This window comes from Excalfactoria chinensis, chromosome 3, assembly GCF_039878825.1.
Source record: "Excalfactoria chinensis isolate bCotChi1 chromosome 3, bCotChi1.hap2, whole genome shotgun sequence".
Taxonomy (NCBI): domain Eukaryota; kingdom Metazoa; phylum Chordata; class Aves; order Galliformes; family Phasianidae; genus Excalfactoria; species Excalfactoria chinensis.
This window is the reverse complement of record NC_092827.1, coordinates 50,751,682-50,768,360: the sequence shown is the minus strand read 5'-3', so window position 1 is coordinate 50,768,360 and position 16,679 is coordinate 50,751,682. Positions and strand designations below refer to the sequence as shown.

The 16,679-nt window shown below is 40.2% G+C and overlaps 1 protein-coding gene across 15 annotated transcripts in view; it reads left to right on the top strand.

Annotated features, from left to right (window-relative positions):
• Positions 1-5,630: 5,630 nt before the first annotated feature.
• Positions 5,631-16,679, top strand: part of EPB41L2 (erythrocyte membrane protein band 4.1 like 2) — a 92,682-nt gene continuing 81,633 nt past the window's right edge. For 13 of the 15 annotated variants that reach the window (XM_072331002.1, XM_072331007.1, XM_072331001.1 and 10 more), the window contains exons 1-2: positions 5,640-5,749; positions 9,137-9,219. The gene's annotated coding sequence lies outside the window, so the exon portion shown is untranslated. Of the gene's footprint in view, positions 5,750-9,136; positions 9,220-16,679 lie in introns of all 15 variants that reach the window. The other 2 variants (XM_072330994.1, XM_072330996.1) reach the window with 2 other exon arrangements.

The following is a 16,679-nucleotide window of genomic DNA, read 5'->3' as shown; positions in this document are numbered from 1 at the left end:
TGAGCTGTAAAAAACAGTTTAGAAAGCAATAGGAAATGTAAATAAATACTCTGTTTGAAGTTCTTTCAGGAATTTGACTTTCTTCATGCACAAATCACAGAATCACAGAATCGTAGGGGTTGGAAGGGACCTGCAGAGATCATTGAGTCCAATCTCCCTGCCAAAGCAGGTTCCCTACACCAGGTCGCACAGGTAGGCATCCAGGTGGGTTGTGGTACATAGTCTAATTTGTTTTGCTGTTGGATTAATGAGGCCAAAACTCCCATGAAGAGTTGCGGGTTTAACATGTAACTCATTTAATTAACCAGTGCACCCTTCTCTCACGCTGTGATGTCACACTGCAATACCTTCTTTCGAATGCTTTCATGGTGATTTGCCTTCCTACCATAAGATACTGTGCTCAAGTTTGCCTTTAAAGACTCTTGGGGGAACAGTTCCTGTGAGGTGTTAGATGACTTGTATGAGTAATTGCCAGGCTCTGTTTCTTCCAGCTTAGTTGAAAGTTAAGATTGGTTGCTTTGTGGTTTAGCTGGGTGATTCTAGAAATAGGTATGACAGATACTAAGCTGATGAGATAAGTATCCATTTTACCATTGGAGTGGGACCTGAGCTATATGGCATAGCTCTCATGGGGCTCCAATATAAATCAGAAACATCCCTTCCAGAGTACAGTTTTTCCAGGGTTCCGTTTATCAGCTGCATGACATTTTCTTACAGTTGTGAAAATCATCCTTAGCTTTGTCAGCCATGTGGAAGCTCTTTCACACAAGCCCGTCTGCTCGCTCTGAAATTGCAAGGTAGAAGTCAAAACAAGAAAATCTTTACCCTCAGGAGGAGCAGATATCAGTGTGCTCTGCTGGCTTTTTATAGTAACTACTCTTAAAGCAGGAGTGGAGATCAGAGTCCAAACAGGCACACAGAGATCTCCTGATGAGACAATAGCAACTATGCAAATCTCTACACAAAGAGAGGCTAATTCCTTCTATTGTCTTAATGAGATAGCTGTAGGATGTGCCTCTGCAACTTGTTATTATTAATGAATATGCATCCATTTCATCTAATTTGACATGGATGTTGCAAGCAGACAGCATTCTCTTCCAGTACTCTTTTTTTCCAGTCTAGGACTGAGCTAGTTGTCCTGCCTTCCTTTTAAGGTGGTCATTCTCTTATGCCAAATGACTTTCACCTTAAGGCTTTATGCCTAGAAGTTGCAGCTAGTGTGTATGTGCCAAACATATCGATCACCATTTTTGATGTGCTGAGGAGAAGCTCTGTCTAACCAGAGTCCAGAAGTTTTTGTAAGTACTTAATTAAATTAGGCACAATCAGAAAAAGAAGAGAGTCAACAGAGATTGTATTCGAATTCAGAAGTATCAGCTTTAGAAACACCAGATGTGCAACAATGATGCTGTTACTGAGTTAGAACAGACACATCCCTTGCTTTCTCAATATATTTCTTTTCTGGAGTCTCCAGTGAATGTTGAGCTATAAAACAAGTAAATTATTTTCTTTATTAATGGCTTCCATCCCGTCCTTCATTACCACATAACAATGTTCCAACTACATTTCATTTTTCATTACTGGCTTTGAGGCCTGGTTGGTCTGCCAGGTTGGGTCTTTGTGTGTGTTGTGGATGTTTGCTCTACAAACCAAATCTAGGTCTTCAGCAACACTTGCCACTTACCCATGTCAGTATGCGTTATCCGCTTCACTGCCCTGTCTGTAGCAATGCCAAGCAGCAACGTCAAGAGAACACAGCCTTTTCACATCAGCAGTCACTTTGTACTACTCGCTTTTTGTGATCAGTGGAATTCATGTAGTGAAGCTGATTTTGACCATTAACAACAGCTGAGTAAAGGAATTAAATGAATTATGTTTGCCCTACAATGCATAGTGCTCATCTTCTGAATTTTTCTGTTATTTTGGGTTTGTTTTGTTTTCTTTTTTGCATGTAACACTCATAGCTCTACAGCATTCTGTTGCTGTAGGAAATACAGATGCCATTAAGGTGTGTCTTTTGGTCCAGAGATAAAACAAGCTTCTTTTCTTTAATAGTTTTATCTGCCAGTCAACATCTCCCTTGACAGAGGTGACATGTACTAACTTGAGGTCCATCCTCAAGGCAGGGTAGCAGTAACCCAAAAGAATCTTAGCAATTCAAAAGGTGCACTCACAACAAAGAGGGTAGCAGTAGTGTCTGCAAGATTGGAATCTTAATAATTTAACAACCCCACAATTAATTTTATCAGCTTATAATCATCTTGTAATAACTGTCAGAGTGGGATTGTTGCATTTGTCCCTCCTGTCAGCACCACAGCTGGGCAATACGAAAAGTCATGCCTTCAAACCACAGCAATACAATCTGTCTCTTGTTTGGGGCTGTATCTGATGTGTCAAAATGCAAGGCAGGAAGGAATCTGGCGCTGTTCTACTGCCAGAAAGGCAAAGCAGAATCACACATTTGGAAATGACATTTAGTCATCAGCAATGAATAGCAACATCCTTTCCTGTGATGCTTAGGTACCTTTCCCATCACTCTGAGTATGTGTGTAGATTGTGTAAACCTGAGACACTGGCTGCAAGTTATGCTGCTGTGCATATGAAAACTCATGCCAATAGACAGAAAAGACTTTTACAGAATCACAGTCACTGAATCTGAGGGGTTGGAAGGTACCTCTGGAAATCATTTAGTACAACCCCATGCAGAGGGTTAGTAACAAAGGTTTATCACAGGAAAGTTTCAAATACAATGAGCCTCCTTTCCTAGTGTGCTTTTTCTATACTGTAGCATATTCTCTAATAATTGTGGAAGATGTTCTCATCCACTTTTTCTTGTAGCCCTGCTGAACACCAGCAGACATGAAAGTGGATGTGCCAGCAGACTCTGGCATGTCTGTGAACAAAAAAGGAGAGAGACGCTTTCCTACCAGAGAGCAAATGCTAATTCCCTCCTAAGATTCCCACCTATGAGAACGCTTTGTGGAAGAAGGAGAGAGATGCTGTTTCAGGACCAGCTTTAAAGCACTCAGGATTTTACTCAATAAAATCCACAATGATGGTGCTTAATAATTAAGGTTAAAGCAACTAAAATTTAACAGTATTTACATTATTGAACTAGGAAAAAATATGGGGTTTTACTGCTATTGTGTTTACTTACTTTAACCATTACTTGGAATATTTTTCATTTGTTTCTTCAAAACCTTTAAGATGGAGAAATCCTTCCATACAACAAAGGTAACGTATTTATCCTCGTGCCTTTCTTTCTTTCAGCATCAAATCATTTCTGTTTTGAAATTAATATTATTTCCTCATTTATTTTCCTTTGTAACAGGTATAGCTAATTAGCAGCCAAGGAAAATGGCCACCTGTCATGCTGTAGGTGGAATGGCATTTGGCAATCTGGACATTTCATTGCTGTCACTATGAAATTATCTGCATCCTTCTACTCCATAGGCCACATACATCACATAATAAAAGAGTATACACCAAAAATGATATCAAATTTTATTTTCTATGTGTTTTAAAGAAAAGCAACATCGCATTTTAAGCCCGTGTTACAATTTTCCTGAATATTCTCATCTATGGAAACTTCACAACAGGCATTTCCATTGGTTTTAGCGACACCGGGAACCTTACTGAAGATAAGATTGTTAGAGGCACAGCTGTTTTTTTGTGTTGTGCCAATGAAACTTGCCCAGGCCAATGGCACTAAATGCTGGCAGACAGATTATTTCTAGCAGTAATAAACAGCAAATGGGAGAGTGGAAACTCAGGTAGCATTAAAAGCTGCACAGACCAAGTGTCTCCCGTTGTGTCTATAAATTAAGCCCTTAGGGACCGTTGTTCCTGGTTGGTTCTGTTTGTTTATTTGTTTGTTTGTTTGAAGGTATCTGAAGCTGTTGTATTATTTTCTTGTGGAACTGAAGAGTATTTGGCAGTCTTTTCTGCATGCTCAGAGATATTAAAGCTCCCGAGGAATAAGTGAAAGATTATAAATACAGCTTTGGAGATTGTTTTGCAGATAAAAACTGTCTAGAAGTACAATCCTAACCCAGGTTGTGCTGTGATAACTGCAACATCTGCTATATCAAAGAAAGAACCGCAGTGACTGATTCTCTTGAATAAGAAAAGCGGTACTCCATCCCCTTTTGATGAGAGTCACAGGCTTTTTTCTTTTTAAATTCTGTTTTTGAATATGGAGTGATACTGAAAAATCTTTAATTAGATTTACTTAAATTCTATGCTATAATGAAACATGAAGATTACAACATCAAGTAATATCCCGAGTAAATGCCAGAATTAAAGCTGCTTGTGCACATGCATTATAACTCACTCCTTAATTATTGGTCCCTAACCTTCTTCACTGTGTGCAGAATGAAAAATACTGAATTAAGCACAGATATCAAAATCTACTTGCTCTCTGGTCATTGCAAGTTGCCTGTTGCTCTTCGGTGTTTACATTAATTTCCCTTAATAGCACTCCCATGCACTGTAAGGTAGCTTTTTATTTCTGAAGCATCAAACAGGCCTTGATTCCTCCACCTTAAATATTATCACAGTCACAGTATCACAGTATCGTGTGAGTTGGAAGGGACCTTAGAGATCATCAAGTCCAACTCCCAGGATTCGAGCCTTTCTGTGTAGCAGAGCAGCACTTGTACCACTTATGAAACACTTATAGTATGAATATAGAAATATTTATGGTACATTGCCTGTTGACTTCATTTCCAGTAGTAAGCTGTTCTACATGAGAACCTGGCACGCTAAAACTGTCATTGTGAAGACATATCCATCTACCTCCTCATAAAATGTGACTCAAGTGATGGCACATAGCATAACACAGTAACTACACAGAAACATTTGATAAAGAAGCTCTATAGATCTAAGGAATTTATTCCGGAATTCTCTAAAGAACACTCAGAGCCTTAGTCATAATACTTCTCTTTCCCTTCTTTTCATCACATTCCAGTTTTCTCTATCATTACACAGAGGTTACCTAGAAAATCAATTTATGACACGGCTCTGCTGCAAACCAGCAAATCTACTCTGTGCGCTTATGAAGGTGAGGTGGGAAGTCTTTGATTAACTTGAGGTTATAATAGGATGAATGGCCTTAAATTGCACCAGGGGAAGTTGAGGTTGGGTACTAGAAACAATTTCATCTCTGAAGTATAAAGCGTGGCATTGGAACCGGCTGCACAGGGAGGTGGTGGAGTGTTCAAGATACATGTGGATGTGGTGTGAGTTACTGGGCACGGTGGTGATGGGCAGATGGTTGGACTAGGTGGCCTTAGTGGTCTTCTCCAACCATAATGATTCTGTGATTTTGTGATAATGCTCAACAATGATGAAGTTGCACAGGCAACAGTTACTGTGTTCTGGGCTTTGCAAATTCAGTATGACTGAAAAAAAACGAAGAGTTTGATACAGGTAACGAAACAACTACTGATCGGACCAGCCCGTGTACGGACCAAACACCGAACTCTGAGGAGAAGCTGTAGCGGAGCACCCGCTCTGAGGATTGACGGGCGCCTCAGCCAATGGCGGCTGGGTAAGGGGCGTGGGGCGGGGCTCGGCTTGGGGGCGGGGCCGAGGGGTAGAAGGAGGCGGGGCGCGGGGCCGGGCGGGGCGCGGATTGGCCGAGGGGCGGGGCCGGCGGGGGTTTCTCCCGGGCTGTGCTGACGGCTGCGGTTGGGAACTTCGATTTTGTACGTGAGCGGCGGGCGCGCGGCGGCCGTTTGGCCGGCAGGTACGGGTGGGGGCTGCTCTGCGTCGGTGGGTTCGGCCTGCGCTGAGCAGCGGAGCCGGGGGGAGTGGAAAGGACCGGGGGGGCACGGAGCGGTCGTGGCGCCGTGTGCGGGCTGCGGAGGCGGCCGTGTGCCGGGGGCCGTTGAGCTCCGGACCCACCGGCGTTCTCTCCCGCTTTTTCCGCCGCGGGACGCGGAGGCCGCGGGTGGGGCCGGGCCGGGCCGGGTGCTCGCCTTGGAAGCGGCTCTGCCTCGCTTCCTCTCGCTGGTCTCCTGGCCCCGGGCGGCGGCTGGGAGGCGGGAGGTCGGGGGCTGTCAGAGCGGGGCCCGCCAAGGGCGGAGTGGGGACGGCAGGGGGCGGCAGCGGCTCCGAGGAAGCGTGTCCGGCGCGGCGGCTGCGGCCCGGGGCTCGCCGAGCCCCTCCGGTCCCTCTGGCGGCCGCTCGGAGGCTGTTAACGTTCCTTCCGAGGTTGAGCCGCGCGCGGCAGCCGCTCTGCGCTCCGTTTCGAATCTCCCTCGCGGCGCCGCCGCTGTCTCCGACCGCCCTGCCGGGCCCTGGGTGCGTCCTGTGAGCCCGCCCCACCGCCGTCGGCCGGCTGGGGTTGAGGCTGGGGATGGCCGTGCTGCTTTCCCGGCCCAGGCTGCGAGGCGGGGAACGGGATCTGGTGTCGTCCTCAGATGTGTCCTCGTTTCCATTAGCTGCGCTTTCACTCAGCGAGATCTGCACGTAGTGTGGACATCAGGTGTGGAAATGAAGGGGTCAGGGTGTGTGGCTAGAACGGGCTTAGGAAAGGTTATTCTGTAAGCGACTGCTGAGGCATAAAAGAGGTATGAAAAAGGAGGTGGTTTGAGATTTTGTCATCTTAACGATTACAATTAACAGAAACAGCTTCTGAAATAAAACTGCTGGTTGGGAACAAGCAATATCCAACCAGTGGGTAAACCAGTGTTGAGGTGCTTGGATAATGGGAAAGGCTAGTGAACGGATCTCTTAAGATGGCTTTGCTTCTTGTAAAGCTGCCCAATACCTGTTCTTAATTAAAAACATATAGTTTGTAGCTCTTCCAATGACATGCAGTGCTTTGCTTAGCTTTACTGCCTCATTTTCTTGCCTGCTAGCATGTGTGCTACCAGTGCGTTAGTAATGCTATATACCCTTAGCGATACACAACAACCTTCAGGAAATTCTCATAGGCTTGTATGATTCCAGACCTAGAGACTTTGAAATGAAGTGTTTCTGTAACAGGGAATATTCAAAAAGTACAGCTGCATCCCTAGGCACGAAGTTTTAAAGTTTCATGTAGGGAATGAACTCTGTCTGTAAACTCCAGAGCCAACCTGTTGCTGGTCAGACCCTGCTTTGTGCCATCCCATGTTACATGGGGATGACCCTGATGAAAGGCTATTCAGCTGAAGTGTTCTGCTTCAGCTGCTGCTCTCCTCCTTCTAACATTTCCAGTTCTGCTTACTGTGCTGTTTTCTCTATGGTGAGAAGCTGAGCTGCTCTCTTGCATGAATTACAGCTTTCTGCTGAGTTGAGTTCCCTTTGAGCTTAGAATAGGCCTTTCCTTCCTGGTTTTCAGAGGCTGTGGATCTCAGGGCTTGTATTGGCAGCTTGTACCCATGGCAGAGGATTTTGCACTGTAATAGTGCAATTTATAATGGTCTAGATGGGACTTGCAGAAGTACATATCCCGCGTGTATACTTTGAAATCAGAAAAGAGGGAGAGTTTGGACTTAACAGCTGGGGCTGCATGGAGTAGACTTAAAAGTCTCATTTGCTCAGAAATACACTTCTTGTTCCACCTCTGTAAGTCCTCAGTAATTGCAATTAATCCATAAGAAATAGCATTCTTGTTACCACTTCTTGTTATGGCTTTAATGGTAGGAGCAAATAATGGCCGCTCTCTGAAACCAATCTGACCTGTTGATGTCTTTCTGGGATCTCAGTGGCAATACTGTAGGCTTAAATCACTCTCATTTGGTGGTGTCAACCAAAGAATAATTGTATTAATTACTAAATTCAGTATGGTTTGACTTATTTGATGGGTGTGGATATAGGCAAAAACGTGCATTTGTCATGTGACCCCTTCCCAAGTCATATATTTAAGGATGAGGAACATGGATCATAGTTCTGGGCATGGATCATATTGTTCTGGGCATGTTTTAAGACATTTAAAGGAGGTATTGAGGGTTGTAATTGATAATCACTTAAACATAAGTTTTTCTGTAAGTTCTTATTCAAAAAGCACCAAACTAGATTTATAAGCAGCATATAAAGAGTAACAAGATCGTATCTTTCCATTCTGTATTTGGTTCTTATGGCATTCCTTTTATTTTTAATTCTACTTTTACTTTTGTCAATGAGATATTACTCTTAGAATATCGTTTTTGTATACAACTGGAAGTAATCTAGAGAACTGCGAGAACTAGGAAATGTGTCAATCTGTTCAACTATAGAAAGGGGAAGAAGCAAAATAAAAAGGATAATAGGTCATAGAAGCTCAGGCTATTCCAAGTTGGAAGAGACTCACAGGGATCATCGAGTCCAACTCTGAGCTGCACATGGGACCACCCAATAACTTCACACCGTTCTTTTGGGCCATGTCACTGTCACCAGGGATAGGTGATGCACCTGTAACATGGGTGAGCTTGGATAGTGTGGAGTGAAAGGGTTCACAGCTGTAGTACAAAATATTACCCTAATGATTGAAAGAATGCAAGATTATCACTTAGTTTAGTTTATCTTAGTTTATCACTTGTAGATTTCAGTAGGATAACAATGATGCTATCAGAGATCGTACTATATAGTATATATGCTGTTTTTAGGTATTTTTAAAGTGAAATTAAATGCTTTCTAGAAGATTTGCTAATCAAAATGGTTATTTCAGTCTGCAGCTGATTGTAAATTTTTGGGGGGAGATGAAGAGGGAAAGGTGGGTTTTCTTCCTTGGAAGAGGCAGAATAAACCCAGGAAAAGCAATGCTGGAAAGTCGCTCGTTGTACGCTAGATGTAAGGAAAGGCATGGAAGCAGGAAACGGGCCTGTGGGAGTGTGTGAGTGTGTTATGGCCTGGGTTGTACAAGTAATCCAGCTGCATTGTGAGGGGTTATTTCTCTCTTTCTTTGTAGAAAAACTCTTTTTTTTTTTTTTTTGACTTAACTATTGATGTATGGCAGTTTAACTCATTTTTTTTAAAGAGATTTTAAAAATGAAACTGCAAGTTAATTTGTGGTTGTCGCCTCCTCTATTTGCTGGTGTTGAAGTGCTTAAATGAGAAATGTGTTTTTTAAAATTAAGTTCACACTTCTGGTTTTCCAAATCAGTTTGTTGGTGGGGAGAAAATTGGTGTACTCTGACTAGAGGTCTAATTCCATCTTCTGTTGCAGATCAAGAAGACATCGGGCTGTTATCCAGTTGTTGTGGTTGGATTGCGTTCTCCAAGTCTTCAAGGCTTTCAGTGGCGTTAAAGGTAACTTGTGGCTTTTGTTGTCTTTGGTTTTATTGCCAGAAAACTATCCGGCTGAAACATATCTGTGGGCTGTTTGAACTTCTAATAAACATGTTTGCTTTTAACATGTAAAAACTTAAACTGTTGAATGTGGCAATTCTGTAATATTTCACAGGAAGCAGCATGTGAATGATACAGTGAGTATTTTTTTTCTTCTAGCAAATATTGATTTCTTAATCACAATGTTTGTGGTATGAACTGCTGTGTGAAAGTAATTTTACTAGTGACTGATTTCCATATTAATGTTCTCTGTGTGTTTGAGTATGTTGTAAAGTTTTATAGGATAAATAAAGGGTAAAGTCGTATCAATTGAACATAAATTACCAACTACAGAATAATCAAAAAGTAGCCATTCTGTGCTTTGTGGTTTATTCCTAGTTTTGGAGCAATGCTGGGTCTGAATCTTTTTCTTATCAGAGTAGATCAGTTGATTGTAGGGGAGGTTGTCCGAGAAGTTCAGGTGTCTGCTCTGCACATCACAGCTTTCTTTTTTTTTGTAACGGATGGTGGCTGGACTCAAGTATATGAGATGCTATGAAGACCTGACTTAGTAAGTTGGACTCTGGTATAAATAGTGACTGGCTGTCTCTGAATATTCTCAGAAACAGGTAGATTTATTTATTTATTTATTTATTTGATGTGTTCATTTTCTTTTTAATGGAGATAAGATACTGCTGGTCATTAACGGTAGCTTGGCTCTTCAGGCCTTGTGAAGGAGCATTGTGGGAGGATTTTAGTAAAGCTGGAGACTTTTGTCAGTGTCTGTGGGGCTGTGTTTTTTACTTGATATAATAGCTATAGCGGTGCCCATTTTTCTGTGTTTTGTTTCTTCCTAGGGTTTTTTTTTTTTCTGAAGAATGGTATGATATAGCCTGACTTTAATTTACCTAATTGTTATTAAGTGGTGCAGCCTGTGTGCTCTGTAAGGTCATTGTTAGACTTTGGCATTGAGTAGTGAAGTAGGGTTAGCTGAGGACAGTTGAAAAGGAGCTACGAATTGCCTTGCTGCTCTAGATTTGAATCTTCCCTTTTGCTTCTGACATTGTCTGTGTGGTTTTCTGCTTGCAGAGCACTATTTCTAGAGAAGTGTTCTATAGGAAAAGCTTTTTAGTGACCAGAAAATAAAAATAGACTCTAAAAGAGAAGTTTGGATTCTCTGAGTGATCAATTTCAGCTAAATTGCTTGCGCTGATGATAAAGCGGAATGTAACCAAATATTTATTGTTGCAATTACCCTGTAATTAGTAGTGTTGTACAGCTAAATGTAACACCAGATTTTACTGGAAATTATTGCTATGCTATTGCTGTGGCTTGAGAAGTACGGAGTTTAAATGTGGTATTCTTTTTAGTGGGCTGGACAAGAATTTGACTACAACATTTTAAAAACATAGTTTTTGTGTTCTTAATAACATTCTTTAGTGCGTATTTAAAATGTATGATGTGATCTCTTACCGCAATGGAAAGCTACAACAGCTCTTTCCAATTTGAAACCCTCTGTTATCCTGTATATGGGACTTAAAATAGATATTCTTGCAAGCTTCTGCAGCCTTTATACCGATTCTTGACTCAGTACATATCCTACTTCTGAAAACTAAAACAACATTGAAATCTGATGATAAAAATAAGCACTTGTTTTATACTTATTCAAAAGCTTTCTGCTTTCAGTTATTCACAAGTGCAAGCGCTCACTATTAAAATATTTTAGACTATATGGAATTTATCTTGCAAATACAAAGAGAAAAACCACAGCAAACTCGTTTCAGAATTAAAATTTAAGTTTTAGGCTCTGAAATTTTGTGTTCAATTTTCAAATACAGTGTTTTCTGCTTTTTAACACTACTTGGAAATTAGCTATTCGTTTCCTTTGAAAAATGATTTATTTATTTATTTATTGTCCTTCCATCATCTTCTTTACTCGCTTTTGCAGCTTTACTTAATGCCATAAGTGCCACTGTTCTGTTGTCTTTCAATTTAAAACAGCAAAATATTAAGCCTATGTATCATTGATCTTCTCTTAGAGGATTAGGTACTTCTTCTGTGTAATGTTTTGGATCATTTTCCTGGTAGGATGTTGCATTATTGGACCATGAATCTGAAGCAAATCCCACGTCTGGAGGGGGAGCAGGGCTGGAGCCATAAAGAACGTTTTAACACAAACTTCATGGCTAAGTTATTGTTTGGTCTTAAGGCTGCTTTGTCCCCTTTATAGTCAGTGCTGCTGTACTGCAGCAGTCTTTGACAAGAGGTTAGCTACATAATGGTCCAAGGCAGCTGCTTGGGTCAAGCCTGAGGCTCCTACAAATCAATACTACTATTTCATCTACTCCCTTTTAAAGAAAAAAAAAAAAAAAACCCAAACAAAAAAACAACCCAAAAAAAAACCAAGACATGTTGCAAGTAATTTTAGTATTAAACCTTTTGTGGCCATCTAATTCTCTCATGGTAACTAACTTAGGCTGTTGGATGTTTAAGACTTGCTTTCAGAGAGTGCTTTCTTCTTTGTGTCAGAGGATGTGTTTTATAGAACGCAGTTATCATTCGTGGAGGTGGTTAAGTGCTGTGCACTGCCAGATCTTTCTTTTTCTCTTATCCTTCCCACAACCTCTCTTCTGCACCCAAGTGTGCTGTTTGCACATACTGCAAGATTGTAATTCTTTTCCAAATGTTGCCAATCATTGACAGGTTTTCAATTTGAAGAGGAAAACACATATTTGAGATTCATACTTATTCTTTGTTTCATGATTCCATTCTGTAGAGAAGGTGAAACACCTAGCCATGCTAAAATATTCCTTTCTTTTGGTCACTGTTGAGTTTAGTGTAGTGTCATTCCAGAAAGAGAGATGTTATTTAAGTTTCATGGAATAACTGCAGAATAATGACCTGCAATGTAGACTGAATACTCCAGGGAAAGTGTGTGTGTGTATGGGGGGGGGGAATTATTACCATCATTTTGTTCCTGTACTGTAGCAGAAATGAAACAACAGAAGTGAATTTGGAAGTACTTCATTGTTGTGTTGAAGATGAGAGAACACTTGGGGGAAAAAAGGGTGCATTCCCTGTAGCTCTGTAGAAGGGTTTATATAGTACCAGAGGAATTTATTCTTGAAATTGTAATACAAATAGAAAATGAAAGCTAACTTAAAAACAGTGTAGTAGACTACAATGTTCTTAATTGGAGAGAGCATCAAGGATGGACTGAATACCAAGTTTTAAGAAATGACATGTAACAGGTAACTTAGGACTACATCTTCTTGAATTGTAAGATCTGATTGGGCTAAGGCCAGAAACTTGTTTAGCACCACACATCTGTACTTGTTGTAGCAAGTTAACTACGAGATGTATAACTGTGCATCTTACTTTCATACTTTGACCACTGGAAGCTCAGTAATTCTGACAGAAATGTTCAGTCTCAGCTAGAGGCCAGGTGTTAAACATCAGACAAGTCTTTCTAAAGGAAGAGCTTATATACCAAGGGTGATGCCAGAGGCTGCTTTAATTATGGTCTCCATATGTATCATGACTTTCTGCTGCTTGTATTGTAGAATGCCTAATGGAGCTCTTGTGGAAAATAATCATATATTACCTGAAGTTTATTTTGTGGCGCTGACTTGTGGAAATCTTGAATGATGTGGCTCTTGAGGCATTGTGAGACTTTGAGTACTGTGCTAAGAATGAAAAGTGTTTTCACTACTTGCTAGTGAATGGAATTCTTTTTCTTTTTTTTAAAGGCCACGTGAAAAACAAAAAGTGCCTGATGTGTTACAGCAGAGCTGCTTTTTGTTACTTTTAAGTCAGCTTCTTTGCATCTTACATACCTTTTATTCAGTTTTCTCTAGTTTTTAGGGTTTCTTTCCATTATCAAGCAATGCCTGCTATGAAGATAGCTGGTTTACTGTAGATTTCACTGTCTGTTGGTGCTGTTTACGGCATATCTTAGCTAAAGGGCAGGACCTACCTTGCGGGGTGTCAAAAATAAGGAATGGTGGAAGTAGATGATGTTTGGTGAACTACTTAGTCACAAGCCCTAATTATCTCATTTGAAACACCAGTGTCTATATAAACTGTTGGATGAGTGAGAAGATTAATTTGCCTAGCAAAGGTGTACTTCTAATTTAAAACTAATATGTTGTTATGATATTAAGTTACTGACATTGAAATCAATCTGTTTTCTTTTACTTCGGAATGAACTTTGCTTGCAAAGGAAATGCATGGATCCTTTCTGTTGAAAAGCTCACAAGGATGTTCTTTCTTGACTGCTTTTAAAGAGGAGCCAGGTTTTTGAATTTCCTGTTAAGTATTTGATGATTCCATTTACGTAGTTATCTTAAAGAGACTTTCCTGTAAGTGTTAGTTTTCAAATTCTAAGTGGGATTTTATTTGTACAGCTCCCAACATTGACAGCAGTAGAGGATGCTGGCCAGAAGGATCGTTGTATATAAGCAGTTAATTTTTCTGTGCAAGACACTAAAAATGGGTATATTCTGACCTTTGGCTATATCAAGAAGGTAAAAGCATGGGCATTTCTGGAAGAGTGCTTCTTTCCTCTGGCTGATTTTGACTTTTTTCTTGACTGAAGCATTGTTTCAGATAGCTCTGTCAGTGTGTCTGTAGATGTGTCTTGGTAAAAAGGGCTCTGTAATTCTGATTGCAACTCATATTTAAGAAACTTAATATTTACATTCTGAGATCTCATTTAGTACAATCTTTTTCTTTGCTTAAAACAAAACAAGCATTAAGCACTTAGTTTCATTTAGAGCTACAATGAAGTGAGGTCAAGAGCTGTTCCTGGCTACTGGTTTCTGGTAGGTGCTGTTCTTGATTTGCTTTTTGAAACTTTAATGAGAGAAATATCTGGGTTTGGGGTTTTAAGAAGTTGGTGATTTGGGAACAATTGTAGTGGAATATAAATGTCACCAAGACAGGGTGGACAAATTACCTGGAGTTTGGAGTGAACAGGAACTTAAATAAAATTCTCATTGAGGTACTATAAATTTTTCTTTTGCATGATTCATGGGTCACCATTGGAAGAGATGGCAATGTATATATTGAAGAATTTAGAGGTATCCTGTTTACTGTGAAGCTGGTGTTGATTTAAAAACTTATTTTAGAAGGCATAGGAAGCTGTATGCGTATTTATTTTTAACACTTTGCATATTCATGTTGGAGGTCAGTTCCCTGTTCTGACCAAATTCTTTCAATATTGGACTTTGCTTTTGAACACTTTGGGGTTGAAGGAACAATATTTTGATAGCTGATAAAAAAAATTAGAGCTGGGCTCAAGTTGCCTGAGTGTTAGAATTTGTGCTACTTCAACTTTTATAACAGGGGAAGTACTTTGTTTTAATTATCAGAAACTAGTGCTAGAGAGTGGGACAGCACTGTGTGGTGAGGGCATTGGCCTGCTGTCAGATGGCACTTTGAATTCTTGAAAGTAGCTCATCCTGATTTGAGGAGGAAGGCTTCATGCATTGCAAGGGTGTTTCATGATATTACCCTTAAAGTTGTCAGATTTTGTTGTACAGATGCAAGAATGTCTGATTTCTTGCATTATTGATTTTTATTTTTTTCTGCGAGGGTATTTTTCCTAGATGTGTTGAGTTAAAAGTTCTGATAGTTGAAGAACATAACTGGTACTTGGAAATATTGTGTGGAAATTCTCTTATTGAGTTTTCTTGGTGTTGTGATGTTTTGAAGTTTGCCACACAGCAGAACAATGTTTACTTGATTTTTCTACAAAACTGGAAGCTGCTTTTGCACCATGTGTTTTGCTGTGTTTTTCTTTCTAAAATATAGGAGAAACAGAACCATGAAATAACTTTGCCTGTCCAAACAAAGCTTCATGAGTACTTCATATTCTTATTAAAACAGCAAGATGCTGCTGTGATGGAAATTCTACGTGTGTCATTTTTCTAGTTGTTTGTTTGCTGTTGTTTGAGTAGTAAGTTGCCTATTTTGTGTGAGACCACCAACCTCGTTTTGCCATGTTTTTTTAAGGCATAAAGCTGTAATTATTTCTACTTCTCTTAGCATAAAATAAAATTGCAGATGTTTTTGTTTAAGCATATTTTTGCTGTGTGCTATTGGTCTGAAATAATGAATGAATGATGTTGGCACAGAGGGAAGTAGCCTCCTGTAGAAATGAGTTGGACCTGGAGCTGCTTGAAATGCTTCTGGCTAGAATTCCTTGCTCCTTAAGTCTGATGTGATGAGCTTAATGTATAGTTGTCTCTTGTATAGTTTTAATCATTATCTGTCTTGCATATGAAAACACTGAAACAGCAAATTTGCCTGCTAACTGAATTGTAATTTTTATATCAATACACAATTTTGGCTTCCAAGTAGTGATATGAGTGTCCATGGATGGTTCAAGTACTGTGGTCTTGCTATCAGGTGACCTTGAAAATAAGAATTAAGGCCTTAAAAGTAGAAGGCTGAATATCTGTAGTGTATATGGAGGTTATGTAGGTGGTCTTTAACTGAAGCTGGCCTTTCATTTGCAGCAGTTAGGTGTGGTGTTTTGAGTTGAAATTCTTTTCCTGCCCTTTCATTTCAGTTTATCCTCCAAAGGTGTGATGATCTGTATTTTCTCTCCCCTTCATCTTTTCAGCTCCAGGCCTTTCATAACCCTCTTCTTTCCACTGTGTTTTTCCTTTGTTCTCTAGTCTTTCTGTTGTTTTTTTGTTGTTCCTTGTGTTAACTCTGAAGTAAACATTACTGTTGTTTGCAAAGTCCAAAGCAGCTGATGGACTCAAGACAACTTTTTCTCTTCTAGCTGGAGAAACACTTGTAATGAGTTGAGCTCATGGTTATGCTCTTCAAGGTTATGTGTAACTTTTATGCCTCTGCTGTGAGTTGTAATATGTTACATGATCCACAGGTGGGATTTTCAATTGCTACACTACTCATGAATGAAAAGCAGCTTGTTGCTTTACCTGAAGGTGATCACTTTCAAGTCTGAAAGTGTAGCAGCCAGACTGAATTCTTTTGCTTCGAAATAGGCAACATAACATTGCTGCAAATGAGATGAGATAATCTAAAGTAGGCCTTCCATCAACAAGATGACAATTAAGATTCTTCTCTTGCAACATCAAGTGAAGATAAATGTGCTTTAGTCCAATACTTCTAACCTTCTGTTTTGAAAACAGTTGTTCCTTTAACCTTAGTAGAAGAAAGGAAGTTGGCTTGCTATCTTTTGAGGCATGTTCTCCTTGCAATTTACTGACCTGTCTCCTTGCTTGGAAGGCGCTGCCATAGGCTACACTTCTCAAGAGTAAGCAATTGTTCACATGACAAAATTCTTTTTGATGCTTATACCCTGAAGGGCTGGCAGTTCTGCAAAGGGCTAAAATATTCTTTAAGAGGTTTCTCAGCAACTCAGCGCTTTTCAACCAAGAGGTCGTATGTTCTATATTTCGTTCTCT